Genomic DNA, 12905 nt, shown 5'->3' with positions numbered 1-12905 from the left:
TATACTCTTAAAAATAATTCTAAAATACTAATAAATTATTTTGTAAGCCATGATAAAAATTTATAAAACATGTATGAACTTAGAAGAAATTAACTGTTATACTTTTTTTTTGAAACACTTTTTAAAAGGGGTGTAACACGAGGAGCTTTAACTGTTATACTTATACACGAATATATTTTAATGTAAAATATAAATCATTATACTTATTTTTATATAAAAATTGTGTTCATTATATTATATATGTTACAAATATAAAAAAGAATTGATCAAAGTAAGTAAGTAAGTAAGATTTTTATGTATATATAGTGTGGTAGTGGATAACATTATGAGAATAATGAATATGATAATCGAACCTTTGATCTTCCTTCTTTCAGGCAATGGGTCCTCGCCGATTGTCTTTTTTTTTCCTCTTATTGATAGAACAGCAACTGAAATAGATTGTAATAAGGCTTGGAGATCGTACCCAACACCTTTCAAAATATTCAGACCATGTAATGAAATAGATCGAAGGGACATCAGAACCTCACAAAGATATTCAGGTTCGAGATCCGATTATAGAAAAAAAAAGGGTAAACGACTTATTTCCCCACCAGAAGTATCATATAGTAATAGTTCCACACGATATTTCACCCTCGTCCTAATTCCCCATGTATTGAATTTAAAGACGTATATCCCCACCCTTCGAAAGTTAGAAACATATTTACACATGATATTTAAGTTTTAAACTCAATCCCACATAAACCGTAATTTAATTTGGTTTAGTGTTTACCAAATTACTTATAACCAATTATAAATGAAGTTAACCAAATTATGATTCATTTAAAATGGGTAAATCAAAATTACATAAAACCAAAATCTAAACCAAAATTAAAAATTAAAAATCCCAAATCTTTATCTTCATCTTCCCTGATTACTCTATTCTTCAACTAACAGTCATCATCATCACATCAATTTCTCAACTCTCTCACTTCAATTTCTTTTGAAGATGACCCCAATGACCCTGACGAAGAGGATTCTTTGTGAAGACGGCACCGGTAATGCCAACACAGTGGGATTCTTGTCTGGTATCTCCATTAACGCCACGGCGAGAGGCGGAAGAAGAGAGAGAGAGAGAGAGAGAGAGAGAGAGAGAGAGAGAGAGAGAGAGAGAGAGAGAGAGAGAGAGAGAGAGAGAGAGAGAGAGAGAGAGAGAGAGAGAGAGAGAGAGAGAAACCTTTGAACTTGAAGCTATAAGGGATGATGAAGGATATTCATAATTAAGTTTGTTATGTGTGTTTCTCCATCAGATTCTTCTAAAGACCAGAGATTACAGTTTTTAGTAAATACTTATTAGTTTTGCTTCATCAGATTCTTCTAAATATTTGTCCGACTGGTGACCATTCTGGAAACAAAAGGAACGAATATGAAAGTAATGTAGAGGAATAGAATTGCAGGAACGAAAAGGAATGGTTGTTCCATCCCATATTTAACAAGGAATTAATTTGTTCTTTATTTCTCTACAAAAAAAAGGAATGGTAGGGAATGAGAAGGAAAAATTATTTCTTATGAATGGTGATTTTTTTAAGGAATGTTAGGGAATGCATTTGTCCACCGTCGTTCCTCGGTCACCATTCATACCCTTATTAGTTTTGCTTTTCTCTCTGAAGTAAAAAAAAAAGTTATTAACACCTTTAACAGTTATTGATATATGTCAAAATGCAGTCAGCCTTATATTTCTACAAATTGGATTTATGCTTGGGGTCAGATCAACAAATGAAGATTATTTTCAGCCCAACCAGTTGTTCACAATCCATAAATTGGGCATCAAACTTCTTGCACTTTACATAAGGTTAGTATCGTGAGATTGAAGAAATTGTGTTAATCTTTGTACTGTTAGCAGTTTAGATCGTTTTGGTGGTTAATAAACTTAAGAATAGAAAATAATTATAAATATATGAAAGCAACAAAATATTAGAACTAGCTCATCCTATAAAAAAATAACAAAATAAGTGAGCATAAATGTAAAGTCAAGTTAGTTCTCTATCCAGTAATCAAATTGTATTACCCTCATTCTGAAAGACTGAATCTCTTAAACATCAATAGGCTCAAAGAATTTATTTTGAAAAATAACGTGCTTGATTCCACCTTATCATGATACAGAAAACATATGTTAAAATCACCTAATACTGTTTTTAAGAATTAAAACTTTAGTTACTAACACCCCAATCAATTTGCCAAAACTGTAAACACACATAGAACAACAGTTGCATCAGTTGAGTTCCAGAAATTATGTAAAAAAACTTGAGCAGATAAGTTTGTAGTCTTGTCTATTATATTATGGTTTTCTTTATGTCTCATTTGTGAGTTTACAGTTAAGGAGTGGAGTTTTGGGGATAAGAATTCATCAGATAAGACACTTACCAATAGTAGACCTTGATAATGTCTCCTTTGTGAGTCTGAACATCACATTTCCGAGGCTTGAATTGTAAAAATGAATATTTCATTACTGAGTCACCTTCCAATCACGCAGATTGAGAGATCAAGTTAACCATGGAAGTTGATACCAGTTGCCTCCAAAATTTAACGACACAAAAGAGCTTTTTTAGCATACCGTGTCACCAATCTTCAATTCTATCATATCAGCTGACTTCTTGCATAAACTCTGAAGATGAGAAACAACAACATAAAGAAAAGGAGATCAGATCGATTGATGGCAAAGGTATGGGTTTCTGGAAAACAGAGAAGACCAATGAGATTAAATCAGAATGCCTATACCTGAGGTTAGAACAGCAAGCAGAACTAAAAACTCCACAGATTTCATGGCGGCTGCAAGGGCTAATCATCTCTTCGTTCTTTCATTGATTATACGGTACATTTGCGGTAAGTTTTGGTTCAACAACTGTGAAAAGAAAGGATTCAACAAACAAGTTTAAAATATCTCATTCAAAAGATCTTTTAATGAAAGTCTATACGTGACACTCATGTAAATATAATACCCTTTGAAGGGTTACTCTGATATTTTGTTTCTCTTTTAACTAGATTTTTCAACCGCGCTACGCGCGGATAAGATATTATATGTATTTCTCAATTCTAAAAAATAAAATATAATATTGTATTACATTATTTAAAGAATATAAAATAAGACTACATAACATAAATATATTTTTAAAATTTGTTTTGTGGAAATCATTATGTTGTTTGATTGTTGTACTTGATTCACATATTTGCATAGTTATTTGTGATAGATGAATAACTATATTTTTATTATCAGTAAATAATATATATTTATTATATAATATAAGAAAAATAATATTATTAACTTTTAAAACAAACTTGTCTTATGTGGGGACTCAGTTATAGACATATCATATTCGAATGAGACATTTTTACAGTTATCAATCTTCTTAACAGTCAAGAAACAAATTTGAATATCAAAACAATATCTCATACGATCTCTTTGTGGAATAACTGCTCTGAAGAAATTGAATTTAGGCATCAAAAAGGACTGGAAATGGATGTGCAGATGTGTTATCTAAGTCAGCTTTACAAAGTCCTATTCATAGTTCATATATTATTTATGTCCATCCTATTTTTTTGTCCATCCTTTCTAAACATCTTAAAATAACTGATGCTAATTAATAATAAATTTTTGGCTGGCAAAAAAAAAATTAAATTTGTCTAATTATCGCTTAATTTGTCTAACTAATATATATGTATTTCTAAATTCTAAAAAATAATGTATAATATTGTATTATATTATTTAAAGAATATAAAATAAGATTACATAACATAAATATATTTTTAAATTTTCTTTGTGGAAATCATTATGTTGTTTGATTGTTGTACTTGATTCACATATTTGCATATATATTTGTGATAGATTAATAACTATATTTTTATATCAGTAAATAATATATATTTATTATATAATATAAGAAAAATTAAATTATTTACTTTTTAAACAAAGTTGTCTCATGTCGGGGATTCGGTTATAGACATATAATATTCGAAGGAGACATTTTTACAGTTATCAATCTTCTTAACAGTCAAGAAAAAAATCTGAATATCAAAACAATATCTTATACGATCTCTTTGTGGAATAACTGTTCTGAAGAAATTTAATTTAGGCATAAAAATGATTGGAAATGATGTGCAGATGTGTTATCTAAGTCAACTTTACAAAGTACTACTATTCGTAGTTCATATATCATTTAATTCCATTCTTTTTTAAACATCTTGAAATAACTGATGTTAATTAATAATAAACTTTTGGCTGGCAAAAAAAATAAAATTTGTCTAATTATCGGTTACTATTTTATTAATATTATCTAAGAAGCTTTCAATTGATATATCATAGTTTAATTTTTATTAGTTTTTTTGTTAATTTTACGAAAAAATAAATGAGATGACGTGGCAACAAAGTTTGTGATTATATATTTAGTGATTCTTGTATATGTGTTCAAGAAAGTTTCAATGGCTTAGTGGTTTCTGCACTATATTTATGTCATACTAACCCGGGTTCGATCCTTGCCTTTGCATTGTTTTTTCATTTTTTACGAAAAAATAAATGAGATGACGTGGCAACTTCGGACTCTCTGATTGGACAATTTTTTGTGCCTACGTGGACACTCTAAGAGGAGCTTATATTCTCCTTTTAGTATAATATAGATAATAAGAAGATAACCTGGCTTGATTTTATATTTGCTTCCCTATGAAAAGTTCACTTGAGAGTGTATCATGCATGTAGCATCAATATGAGTAATTAGTTAGGTTTTATCTCATTTCTTTATTTTTATTTATTTTTAAATCATCAAATCTTATCAATTATGATGTAGCTTTAGTTTCAAAAGTAAAGAATACATCAAAATACTACTAATTTTATCAGTCATTATTTAACTTTATTTCTAAAGAATTTGAAAAAATAACGAAAACAATTTTATACATAAGAATAAAATTCTATATTTTTACTATTTATGGCATAGAATCTGTAAAATGAAAAATATTTATAATATCAAATAAACTAGATAATTATAGGTACAATTTATTACTATTTAGGTATTAATTTTTACAATAATTAAAAAAATTATACATAAATTTTATTCATTTTTGATTTTTATAAACTATTAAATTTTTAAAATAACACAATGTCATTTATATATTATATTAAATACTATTAAAGTTTTGATAATTTATATTTTCTTATGATTATAGAGTATTTTAATTGACATAATCATCAACATACCACAATTATTTGCAACCCCTATTTACGGGTTGATTCATGGTGAATGTGGAGGAGATAGTTATACTCTCCTAGTCTGAGAATGAAAATTTTATTCTTGAGTTCTTCCAAAATCCTAGTTACTACAGCCTGAATTTGACCATGCATGTTATTATTGCTATTATATTTATTGATTCACAAATTCGTTGATTATGCTCATATTATTTGGAGTTGTACTAAGCAAATTTGTGTAATTAACCATCTAAAATACAGAAGGAAACTGTAAAAAAGAACAAAAATGAAAAAAGGAAGGGGAGGACCACGTAAGAAAAAGGAGTGAAAAAGTATGATTGTCCGAAAGAGAGTTGCAGGTGTTACATGAAGAGGGTGAGACTGCAAGTCCTAGCTTACTAGCTGTGACAGTCTTGGAGTAGTAGTGTGGTCCTTCTCTCACCTGATCCCTTCTCTCTCTCCTCATCACTCACTCACTTACTCTACTTTTTTGGGTGTTCTGTTCTCACTCATAAGTAGTATGCAAATCCTAAATATGAAAAAAAATCCTCGATATCTTTGGTGCCCCATCATAAAAACTTAAATTAATCAGTCCCCGATTCAAATTTGTACTCTATACTTTCATGTATTTTATGCGGATGAAACATTTTTCGTTTGAAACGAAAGGGAAATCCTCCTCCACAGGAATCTTTAACAATTTTCGAATTACTTATCATGATTTAGAACCCTGATTTCAAACAAGGTCACGTTTATTTATTGTACAATTGTTTTTGATGTGAATAAATTTTGACATTCATGATTCATAAAAAGAAATCCTCAGCGTTGGTGCAAAACTCGGATATTCTTGGCTTCTTGCTTATTTAATACGGTTACGATGGCCAATCGTAAGTACAATATAGTGGAAAGATTCAAATTCCTGTCTCTTAATTCCGGTATGAATCATCCATCCACAAGATTATTATGGACTGCAGTATTGTTATATGGTTGCATATCTCATGATTAAATTTAAGTGGGATCATAATCCACAGTAGTTGTGCCAACCGGTCCAAAATCACGACAAAACAAATATGTTGGTGGCTAGTGTCGACTATGATTAGTTTTGATTCGGAATGACCAATTCTCCGTTTCATGATGTATTAGATAAACATAGGTGATAGTCAGCACTCTGTGCGGAGTTAAATACTTAAAATAAAGAAATGTTTGCAATTTAAAACAACTATGTATTTTCAATTTCTTTTTTTTCTTCTACGTGTGAAAACATGTTTCAAATTTAATAAAGTATAGACATGACACAAAAAGTTAAATATTTTTTTTTTTTTTTTTTTTTAGTAATTTGATGGTGGTAATCGTTTAAAATTTGAGTTTACATTTTCGTTAACCTCATCATAATTGATTTTACGTATATAAAAACATAATATAATTTTACATTCAATTTTATATAGAAAATTTTATATATTCTTAAAACTATGCTAAGCCAAAAATGAATTCAAATGGGCTGAACTAAACATATAACCTTCTCTTTCGGATCTTCAATGGAGATAATCAAAATAATTCTCTCGCGGCAAAACGAAGAAAAAAGGAGAAATAGAATTATGCAGCCAAATTTAGCTCAAACTATTCTGTAAAATTATATATACATATATGTATATAATTTGTTGAAATCCCTCTGGCTTCATATTTCTTTTCCAATCTTCATTTCAATAAATATAATTATGTATTAAGATCTCATTAATTAAGATCTTAATAATATTTCAATGCAAATTTTGAAACTAACATATTTTATATTTTTGTATGGTATATAATTTAATTAAATGATATTAAAAATATATAATATAAATATCTATTAAATGAAATTTTATATTCATACGATTTATGATTATTTGTATTTTGTTTAAACAAAAAAGTTAAATCACTGATCACAAAATTTTTAATGTGAGACTTTTACCATTTTAGTATTTATAGTCGTTTTAAAAATTTCAAAATCAGAAAAAATCATTTTTTTAATTATATGGTTAATGAGATTGTTTAATTTCTTTTAATGGTATAATTTAAAAAAAAAGAAACGAAGATGCAAAAATTGTTATCAAATATGTATTATTCTTAATCATTAATTGACATTTATATGTTAATCACACTAGGTAATTTCATAGCTTTTATTTAAGTAAAAATGAAGGATATTATTTTTTATACTACTAATTAAATTGATAGTTAGTTTAATAAAATGTATAATCAATATTTAGATGTACCAACTTTTTTGTCTAATGATTTTAAGAATGTTTTGTTGTAATGCTTCTTAGTTCATATATAAAAGATATATGTATGTATATATTTATATATATAATTTATTTATTTTGTATAGGTCGGCGCGAACATACCTTTATATCAAGCTTACAACTTACGATAACTCTGTAAGATATATTAACAATATAGATAACGGTTGGAGTGGAGGGACCTTTGTTAGAATTATAATGTTCTACATAAATGATGATATGGTTAACAAGGAAGAGTTTTTCTGTTAAAAAATTAACAAGGAAGATTAAGCATGTAATATTTAGGAACTGAAAAAGAGATGAAAAAGTAGAAGACATGCATATCCAACTTAGATCACAAAGGACCCTAATAATTATTTATGTGATAGCAACACTTGCATGTCCCATTTGCAAAACCCTAGGGTAGAAAAAACAATTTGTGGAAGCCTCAGGAGAGGCCTATCGCCATTACATTTCATCTATAAATGGGGGACCAATACCAGCTATCTATCAATTTTCTTACATTTATATTCAAACAATTAGTGTAAAACTTCTCAAAACCTAATGTCCAAAGCAGCTGGACCATAGAACTAGCAATGTCTCCGATTGTCCTTAAAAGTATAAAATCTATTCTCTTTTTAGTTACTTGTTGTTTCCTCTGTGCGTTTAAGTGAGGATCACAAGTCCATCAAGGACCATCTTGAAACTGCAAACTATTCAGGAAAGATTCTTTATCAAGAGACAATGATTCGCTAGATGTGTCTTTCCACATTTAATTCATTGTTGACAAAGTACTACCCTTGTTTCTTTTAAGACGCTACATATATGTTAGATTATGAGAACCTAATCAAATACAACCGTTTCATCATATTATTCGAACAGACGCTACATATATGTACACAGTGCTTTTTTGGTCAAAAGAGTAAAACATAATTTACACTTAACACGTTACACGTCCTACCATTATGTGTGTTATTTCCAGGTTATTAATTCAAGAGATGAAGTCATAACTTCTCTTTGAAATACTTCTAAAGATTTACGATAAGTTTGTCAATTTTCAAGCAGCGAGAAAATGACAAAATAATTTGTTGACAAAAAAAAAAAGACAAAATAATTTTCTATCTCTTCCACCTATGGGTTGTATTTAGTGGTTAATTTTACGAATGTAATGACTAACTTTACAGATTTATGTCTATTTTTATTTTCAGTATTTAGATATACACAGAAAAGCTCCAAAATTCATTGATTTCTTAAAATATTAGGAGTTTGTCTTTTCTAACATGAATTAATTTCACAGTAATAGGGTTCTAGGCTAGTAGTGTTTCAAAAAAGAAAAAAAAAGGTTCTAGGCTAGTAGCCCTAGCCTCTCCTTTCACTCAGGAAATGTCCCTCTCATCTCTCTCTTTTATCACACACACACACACAAACACAAACCACAAACCACAAACCAGAACACTTTTTCTCTGGTTTAATTAAAAGTTTAAAACCCCTTAATAAGCCCACACTATCTTTTTAAGGTCACGAGACCCACTTTGTTCATTTAGTTTCAACACGCAGAGAGAGATTTGGGAGGATTTGTGGCAGATAAACTGATAGAAAACTTTCGAACCTCTCTTTCTTTATTTTTTATTACTCTCTACGTTTTTATCTTCCTTTTGTGGTGCAGCCTCCAACTGAAAGTCCTCTATAATATATACTGTCAACTATTATAGCTCTTCGAGAGAAGTCTTATCTCACGCAAATCTCTTATTTCCCACTATGTATATGTCCCACAAGACACAAGACCACTTTCTTCATTATATCTTCCAATTTCCTAATCTTTAAACTCATACTTATCTTTATTGATTTTTTTTGGCAGGAGGCATGAGGAGAACTACTTAGACCTCAACAATCTGCCAGATGATTTTACTAAAGATAGCAATAAGCAAGCGCTGGAGGAAGGTTCTTCCTCTGGTATGCTTACCATTGAAAACCCTAATTGCTTTTTCGTTATATGTAGCATGGAGATCCTATCATTAAAAAGGAAAAAAGTGGATATATACTTATATAATCGTATTGGTATTGTTGTGTGTTTATGGTAAAGTTTTGATTCCAAATGACTAATTTGATGGGGAAGTTGTTAATGTGTGGGATTTTTTTATATTGATAATTAGGTCAAAGAAAGAAGAAAGGAAGTAAAGAAGGGGAAGATGAGAGCGGGAAGGTGTACGAATGTCGATTTTGTTCACTCAAGTTCTGCAAATCCCAAGCCCTTGGTGGCCACATGAATCGCCACCGACAAGGCATGTTTACTTAACTTTGTTATAATCCACATTTCATATTCACACTTTATAGTTCGTGCAAATAAACCCATATTTCAAAATCTTGTCTTTAATAAATGATGATTGATGTCACATCCATGTTTCAACTACAACTTAGTTCCAATAGATAGTAGCTAATTGCATTTAAGACTTAACTAGATCCTGACCCGTGCCTCCGCACGGATATTTATTTTTAATTTTTGTAAACGTTTAAAAACTAAATACATACATTATTATACTAATTAAATTAGAAGATGCTAATTAAATAAATATAACTGAGTTAGTTTTATTATTCTGAAAAATTTAAACCATGTTGATCAATTTTATTTTTAATAAACCAATAAATTAATCTGACTATTATATAGTTTTTTATGGATTGCAAAATTAACTTTTTGATTTTTTTAATAAATGAATGATTGCATATCTTATAAATTTATTAGGTAGTTAAATATTAGGCAATTTCTTAACAATTTTTATGGAAGTTGCTATTTATAAGGTAGTGGCATAGGTAAGTAATATTTGTGGAAAACTAAGAATTAAGATTTATTTGTACTTCAGTTTTAATAGTTTAGATTTGATGTCCTTTTGGTTGAATAAACTTTAAGAGAGGGAGACCGAGACATTAAATCAAGCTCGTCAATTGGTCTACCGTAACGATACCTTAGCCCCACCTGGAATTACACCTTTCGGGTACGCTTATTTATCTTAAAACTTCAAATAATAATATAACAGTTACGAAAGTTTCTTGTTATAATGATCAATCATATGAATGAAGTGATAAAAAATGGATTTATTGGCAGATATCATACCGCAGATCCAACAATATACCGGTCGGTTTACTCATCACCAATGGTATATGCCGAAAGCTCCTCAACAACCTTGGTTCCCCAACCACTTCAACCGCCATATCCATACTCTTCAAACCAATACTCTCACAACCAGACCAACGATTACTACTTAAGCAGAACATTTCGAGGCAGCAAAAGCATCTCTCCAAACCCTAATCTCTCTATCACTACAAACGTTAATAACATGTCCGATTGTCCCCTGAAATCGAGCTACACTTGCGTTGGTGCACCCATTGGTCAGACAGGCCATTGCCCTAGCCGTGGCTCTTTAACATCCGTACGCCCCCGCTTGAACCGCCACTAACTCGTGATGGTGATGCTTCACGGCAGCGTTTGGATCACTCTCTTCAGCGGTTTCAAGATCATCACTCACTCTGAACTTTAACATATTTTCTTTGCTTTTCTTGTCATCTTCCTTTTTACTTTTTTGGGTATTTTCTTGTTCTCTTATTTTGTTTGGTCGTCGAGAAAGTAGGGGATCTTGAAATGTCTAAACACCATGGATCAGACATGTGTTAACCAAATGGCCCGCTTGTTGTGTTTATTTTTGTTATTTTCGACGTTCTAGTTGAAATATTACTATGATCTAATTAATGATATGTTGTGCTCGATAGTAACGGGGGTGAGGATAAATACAAATTATGAAAAGTCGGAGATACCAAATGATGTTAAAACACAATTCATTTAAAGAGTAAGTTAACAATAAGAGGAACCCTCGTTTGGGGTGTGTGCTATTGAATATAAATTAAAATGTTTAACACTGTTTCCATTTATGGATACACAAGGGAAGTGATGAGAGAGAGAGAGAGAGAGAGAGAGAGAGAGAGAGAGAGAGAGAGAGAGAGAGAGAGAGAGAGAGAGAGAGAGAGAGAGAGAGAGAGGATACAATGTGTACTGATATTGGAACAGCCTTTATCTGAGCTCAGCTACAACTCTTCAGCTACTGTAGCCTGAAGCTAGCTATGAGGCTTGGGGATTGGAGGGAATTGGTTTGTGGGTTTTGGTTGGTTTGTTCCAAATAAAAATGATGAAGGAAGTTCTAAATATATGTATATAACATTTTATTATATATAGTAATAAACGTAACTATATACAATGGTTTCAAGATTCAACACCCTCCACTTCATCTTTTAACACTCAATGTCATATTCTCTTTCTTACACATCATCATTTAACACACATTCAATTTTTATTTACTACAATAGTCTTGTTGTATAAAATTCAACACTCTATTTTATTAATTAATAATTTTTTTTCTATATCCAAATTAAATAAACCTAATATCTATTTATAGATAATTTAAAAAGATAAATTTTAATATAAGAAATAAAAATAAATTATTTAATATATAATGAAATTAATTAGTTTTAAATAAGTAAGAGAATATCAAAATATCAAAAATCTTTAGAAAGTGACATGTGTCGTCGGTGGTCTCCACTTTCTTCTTATTCAACATGTTGAATCTTTTCAATACCAATTAATCGACATCATCAAATTTTATTTTTCAACATCCTCATTGTAAGGATTCAACTGTTGAATTTTTTATTCAACACCCACATTGTAGCAGAAAGTAACTAGATCCAGGTGAAGACCGTTAGATTCCCGCTAAATTCCCCTAACTAGTAGAAGTTTCCCTTTACGTTTTCTAGTGCATTCTAGTTTCTCTCAACTACTACTTCCATCTTTTTATCTTTTAATATCTGTTAAGTTAAAATAATAAATGTATTTTCAATACAGCTCAGAATTTTTTATTTTCATCTTAAAAATCTCCAATTTTGCAGAATCTTACGTTTATTATTAGTATTTATTTATGCAATTGCAATAAAAGAAGACATTTTACAAACCATGAAGGAACAGATACAGACGATATATAGTAAAGTATGTGCAAATTGTATAACAAAAGAATTATGTATTCATCACATCGATCGTGTACGTGTCCTTGTTTGAAGAAATTATATGATTATTTACCAAGTTGATGATTTGATTTCTAAAAGTAACATGAATTAACTAATACGAAAATGCTTATATTTTGAGACATTTTATACGTAGTCAGTGGGCTATATGCTTACACTGGAGAGATAAATGGCGTCGACCATATCTATCGCTTCTTCTTTAATTATTGGGACAATTAGCTAGATATCCTAAAATGAGGTCATAAAATGATTTCGATCTATTGAGTGACATAAAAGATTCAAGTTGTATCTCTTTGGTTTGAAATAGACGAAAATGTCTTCGATGCTACTTGCGACTTTCTTTCCCATCTGACACTAAACTCTGCGACTTGCAGTCTTTGTCTTCT

At 30.1% G+C, this 12905-nt stretch overlaps 1 pseudogene; it reads left to right on the top strand.

Annotated features, from left to right (window-relative positions):
* The first annotated feature begins 8703 nt into the window (after nucleotides 1–8703).
* LOC106409915 lies at nucleotides 8704–11741 on the top strand (annotated as a pseudogene).
* Nucleotides 11742–12905: the final 1164 nt, after the last annotated feature.

Source organism: Brassica napus, chromosome A2, assembly GCF_020379485.1.
Source record: "Brassica napus cultivar Da-Ae chromosome A2, Da-Ae, whole genome shotgun sequence".
Taxonomy (NCBI): Eukaryota; Viridiplantae; Streptophyta; class Magnoliopsida; order Brassicales; family Brassicaceae; genus Brassica; species Brassica napus.
The sequence above is the reverse complement of the archived record's forward strand: the minus strand, read 5'-3'. Positions and strand labels throughout refer to the sequence as shown.